The sequence below is a fragment of the Charadrius vociferus genome, unplaced genomic scaffold (genome assembly GCF_000708025.1).
Source record: "Charadrius vociferus isolate BGI_N301 unplaced genomic scaffold, ASM70802v2 scaffold90, whole genome shotgun sequence".
NCBI lineage: Eukaryota > Metazoa > Chordata > Aves > Charadriiformes > Charadriidae > Charadrius > Charadrius vociferus.
The window spans coordinates 2,441,625-2,447,539 of NW_009647222.1; the positions used below are offsets into that span (position 1 = coordinate 2,441,625).

General features: G+C 44.3%; 1 protein-coding gene across 1 annotated transcript in view; it reads left to right on the top strand.

Moving 5' to 3' along the window:
* The first annotated feature begins 964 nt into the window (after positions 1 to 964).
* The window catches only part of CALD1 (caldesmon 1), a 198,034-nt gene continuing 193,083 nt past the window's right edge, over positions 965 to 5,915 (top strand). The window contains exon 1 of the mRNA XM_009879644.1: positions 965 to 1,135. The gene's annotated coding sequence lies outside the window, so the exon portion shown is untranslated. The remainder of the gene's footprint in view (positions 1,136 to 5,915) is intronic.

The following is a 5,915-nucleotide window of genomic DNA, read 5'->3' on the forward strand; positions in this document are numbered from 1 at the left end:
TTAATTATTTTATGTAGCTCATTTTTTCCCAGCATCAGTCTTCATCTGTTCTTTCATTTTTTAAGCTGTCTGCATAATTTGGAAAGTTATCAATAGTGTGGGATCACTAAAGCAAAACAAACAAACAAAGATAACAATTTATCTAAGCTTACTTTATCTACGATATTCTAAGACAGTGAAAAGAATTGGTCATAATATGTAGATGCAGTAAATTCATAGTAAATGAATCAGTTTTAATGTCTAGATAAATAGCTGTCCACCTATAAACTAAACCTGTGTATCCTACTAGTCCAACTTGCTAAGGATTGTCATCAAAGTTTTGAATCCCTTTAAAAACTATTTTTCAGAACACGGATATTCTATATGTAACTTCTGTTGTACTATTTGAAATGGAAACGGGCTGTGAAGCCTGCCAACTCATCTTTCATGTGCCTTTCCCACTGGTGTGTCTCTTTTTCTGCAGAATCAAGCTTGCACAGCAGAGCGTTTGTGTTCCCTTTTACATGTGGTCCTCGTTAAAAAAAAATACAATGAAGTTTAGCTGTGGTGAAATTATTTATTTGATTTTTTTTTTTAAAACTGGTGCAAAAAGTAAATATGTTTACTGTGTCCCTTTCCATTCAGTGTATTTCCTTTTTTAAGCTCCATTTGTGTTCAACAAGACAGCCTCTTTCTCCAAGATTAACATTTCTTATGATTGTTCCTGACAGAGGATTTACTTTCAGAGGCCCTGCTAAGGATAACCAAAAAAGGGCATGTAGCAAGACAGTTTTGGCAGCTTGCACGAATTTTCGGAGCTTTTTAGGTCTTGGTTTTCTGATGAGTGGCTTCCTGAGCATGCCTAGGGAATGACAGGCATCTCTGCAGGCAGGCTGAACCCACCTTGGCTTGTGCGTAGTCATTGGCTGCCTATTAGAATAAATTGAGGACAATGCATACCGCTGCCTGCCAATTGTAAACATAAGGGATATGTATTCACTTAGCATTGACTTTTGGGAGGGGCCAAGGAAAAGCTGTAGTTTTATTGAATAGGGCTGTGTGTGAGGCTGCTGGTGTGCCTGTCTCGCTGTGCTCCTGCCCAAGCAGCCAGTTATTCATTTCCTTCCTACTAGTTGAAAACTTTTCAGCCGCAGAGGTAAGGGCTTAAGATATGTATTTGTTTGGGAATGAGCTGGTCTGACTGCGTTTGCATTATGCCTAGAGATTAAGCAGAATGCGAAATCTAACGAGCCGCGGAAATAGTGCGAAAGTGTCGGATCCTATTTTTCCTCCCCTCCCCTTTCCGTGCCCCCCCCTCTTTCCAGATGTTCGCGGTGAGCTAAGGGAGATTTCTATGCTGGGTGGGTGGAGGGGGTGCATGCTCACCCACCCCAGCAGACCCTCATGCCGGAGGGGTCTGGGTGCAGGGCAGGATCTGTGCTGGTCCCACTCCATGTGGGATCCTGCAGCATGTTTGTTAGTGGAGAAATAACCTATCTGTCCTTTCTTTTTTTTTTTTTTTTTTAATAACAATAATAATAATAATAAAAAAAGAATTGCAATGGAAGAATTTTCAGCATGGTAATGGCTTTTAATTTTGCAACTTAATACGTGAGCTTTCAGGGCAGCCTGACTGTAAAGGCAGTCTCCCGGCGTAACTGATACAGATACAGTAAAGCTCTGGTTAATGTAACTGATCTGATACTCGCTGAAGCAGATGTCCGTCATGGCAGCCTTTCATAGAAGTATTGTTGACAATAGACGGCATCCGTTTTTGTCCTCAGCCTCCAACATGCACAGCAGCCTATTGCCAGAATGTTTCTTGTGAAGTCGTCTTTCCTGTTAAAAGGGGGAGAAAAAAAAAAAAAAAAGTGTGCTGGGGTGGGACCGGAGCTCTTAAAAGTCTGGGTCTGTGTGTGTGTGTGTCAGTGAGAGCGCTGCTGGGGAGAGCCAGCGAGCCGGCTCTCCTTCTCAGCTCCTTTGACATGCTCCGACAGTTTGAAAGCATTGTGCAAGGCTGGCTGCTGATAGCACGATATTCGGCGTAGCAGGGAATTTCTCAGAGAAAGAGCTGGGAAAACGAAGGGAGGGATGGAGTTAGCTGCAGATGGATACTTGGGAGCAGCAGACATTGGCCAAACTTCTAACCTCTGGCCAGACCTGCAGCAGTACAGTTGATTTTTCTCATGTATCATATATTGTTTGGAAGAATGGGCAAGATAACTGTTTTCAAACGACTTTTTGTGGAGTATTTATTTTTGGAGGAGCGTTTATTTTCAGAGTATGCAGTTTGTATGCAATTTTGCCTCTCTGAGAAAGCTTCTCTTGCTAAAAGGCATACAGGAGAATAATTTGCGAAAATAACACATTCTCTCCTTGGCAGCAGCTCAAAGAAAATAAGGAGGGAGAGTATTTCTTTTGTGAGAACTGTGTATTTATTATAAATTGACTGTTTTAGATACCATACTGTGAATGACTGTGCTTGTACCATTTGCCATCAAAGAACCCTGGGACCGCACCTCCATTCTTTCTCTGTCTCATTAAATGCAGCAGTAGGTTCTCTGTGAGCAAACGCGTCTGCAGACAAATTTCATACCTTTTTCTCCTGCCGTTGAGAGACAGGGTGGGATCCTAAAACTGCGTACGCCAAACCCAATGAAATGGACTGTTTTAACATAAATTGCAAATGGAGCAGTGCTTCAAGGTAGTAAGTGGTCCGTTTGCTTAATTAAGACACCTTTAAGGTAAAGTGGGTCTGACCTCAATGTAAGAACGTACAGGTCTGCCTTTCTTTGGGAGGCTTTCTGATAGGCAGATGTCTTAGTCAATAAAACCTGCACACGTTAATGCAATATCTAAATCAGCGTGGCAGGGGAGAAGCACTGGATAAGATGCCTGTGAACAGGAGACTAAGTTGAAATAACTTGTATTTCCTGAAAGCTCCTCTTTGTTGCAGCATGCAATGACAAGAGGATCAATTCCACAGCCTTCATTCACAGGATTAGTCTTGGTGAAATCAATACTATCATTAACGGATGCAGGATCTGACGCAAGGGGAGTCCTGTGTACTCTGAATATGCTCTGACAGTGACTGATGTAAGCATGTATTAGGAGAATAAGGGATTTTCCACAATTGCTGCTTCATACGCTCACAGCATTATTCTGACATGGAGCAGCCTGAGAAAGGGGGAACTTCCCTTGTGCTTTTATTTCTTGTCGAACACGTAACGCAACAGTGACATGGAAAGCTAGGTGATTGGAAGGAAAGTTAGGTGATTTGAAAGGAAAGGGGGACTGTAAGTTCTTCTGGCTGGCCTTAGAGCGAAAATTAAAATTCATTAAGATGGAAAGATTTCCTATTCCTCAGGTCTTATTCATGGGGCCATGTGTGAAATGGAGACTTGCTGGTCAGCATCTGTCCAGATCCACACAGGTTTAGGGAGCGTCACTATCGATTCCAGGTAGTGAGACTAGAAAGATAGAGCAAGGCTTTTTTTGCTTGCTGCCCTCTGGGAAGTAACTTCTGTCATTGATGAGAAAGATGCCAGAGGCGGGTCTATCAAGAGCCTGGCTAGAAGTTCTCCTTGTTTCACCTTTCCTCGCGTGCAGCTGGAGTGGCCTTGCCTTTGGGGGTGATGTTTCCATTGCAAAAAGTGAGAGCCTGCAGGAATTCCTTCCTGCAGGACAAGTAGGATTTGAATGCCCTGGGAACTGTTTAAAATACTCTGATTTCTCAGTTGCTTACATGAGACCTATTCTGTTGGCTGCCTGAGTTTTTAATTTGTATTAAAGATTGGTGGAGTTGTTAACCCCTATCTGCCAAGGGTCCAACGTGGTACATTTGATCGCTGTGCGTGAACAAAGAGGGACAGGAAACCATATATGCCTAAGAAAGAAAGAGCCAAGAGAGCAGCATTAGCTGTCTATCTGCAGTGCTTGTCTGGACTCTCCTGGGTATTGGAGAGAGCACCAAAAAAGGTAACAGGGCACAAAGAGAAGCTCAATCCTGTGAACCTTTCGTTGCCTTTGAGAGGAGTTTCATGGGGAGTTTGCAGGATTGGGCTCCAGGTGTACAAAGCCTGAGGCAGACAGGCCTGTGACTGCAAAGAGTGGGAGTCTATCTTCAAAGCAAGTTTTCATTCTTTAAAAATTGTCTCTTCTTACTAACTACCCCCTGGCAGCTTGTAACAGGAAAGCTGCTTCCTTACCAGATCTCTCACCTTCAGAAATGTGCATGTGCAGGGGCTGGTTTGGTTTGTAGCTCCTGGGTGGTTTAAAACCCCATGACCTGGCTAGAGTCGATTTTGGGGGCATCTGTATGGGAAACAAGGCACCCACCCACACACTGGCACTTGCTCTTTCGGCGCTGGTGTTTGCTGGGAAGCTGTAGCTGTTGCATGCCTCCATATGGTTTGTCAAGGATTTGGCTAAGGCTGAAATTTGACTCAAAGGCATTTGAAGATCAGATTAGATCTGACCTTTCTGGATGAAACACTGAGGTCATAGGACAGTTGAACTATGTAACAATTTCTTTTTGCCTTTCCTGATGCTTTTGTACAGTTCAGCTAGCCCAGCGGGGAAGGACGCTCAGTACATTGTAATTTGGGATCCCTCCCACCCCTGAGGGAGCTTGCTCCTACTTTCTTGAAACAGATTTGATTAACCAAAAAGGTTAGGGCACGTAACACCGTTACTTAGCTGCTAGCCCTGGTATGTTAGCTGTATGGTTTACATCCTGCGTAACAAAATGCTTCTTTTCATGTGTGTTTTTTTTTTTTTCTTTGGAACTGTGCTGATAAAAAGTGCGGGGCTTGCAGTGCGGTCCCTATCACATCCCTCTCCCCGAGCATCACTGGCTGTCCCTGCGAGGAATGCAGCCTTCTGGACTTTCTCACTTGCAAACCTCCTGCCTTCTCCTTCTCTCTTGTGGCGACTGCTGTGCACCCAGCTACAGCAGTGTCCAGTCTCGCTGGGCTCCCTGGTGATGAGGCAGGTGGGCTCTGAGCTGGGGTACCCATCTCCTCCACCTTTGGTCAGGAACCACCACTGCTAACGCATGTGTCTTTCCCCTTCCTGCCCCTTGCGTCTGCCCCTTGAGAGGGAAAAACTCTGTCCGTGAAGCATAGGGGCACCTCCTGATCAGAAGATCCAGTGTTTATGGGACTTTGGGTTGAAGTCAGCAAGAAGCGCTTAAGGGGACTGTCCTGCTGGCTTGCAGCGGGGATGGGAACAAACAACTGAGGAAGCAGAGGGACGAGAGAAAGGGAAAAAGCGGCCATATCTGAAGCCACTGGAGTAATTTCTCCTTTGAATTTTTTCCTGTGGTCATAAATACCTGGTGAGTCACATAATGGCCGTGTGTCTGTTTCTGTACCTTCAAGTAAAGGATAATCCGTGCCTTCTTGTACTTAGCCCGTGGGGCTGCTGGGGCTTAATTCATTATTGTTTGTAAAGAATTTGTAATGCCAAAATGCCAAGTTTAAGCACTGGCTAAAACCTTACTTTTGACTGATTTCCCAGCAACAACATACACTTTTTTTTTTGTTTTTTGTTCACACAGATATGTATTCTACTAGAAAGTAACTTTTTCTAGATTGCGGGTATAAAACCACCGAAGCCCATCGAATGAGGTGGAAGATGGGCCAGGCTCAGCAGTGACACTGAGCTGAAGTGTCTGGAGGGAATTTCTTGGGTGCTTGCAGATTTAACTGCGCTTGCTGTATCTGAGGCAGAGCCTTCCTGTGAAGTAGTTGTGCATGTACCAAAAACATGGGATGACAGCTTTTTACTTACAGACCCGCCATAGTGTCATAAGCTTGGAAGAGAAACTGCTAAGCAAGTTGCTGAACCTTATCTGCTTGTCCAGTTTCATGTTGATGAGAGCACTTGATATTGTAACTCCTGGGGCCAGGCCAGGATGCAATGGGGAAAATATT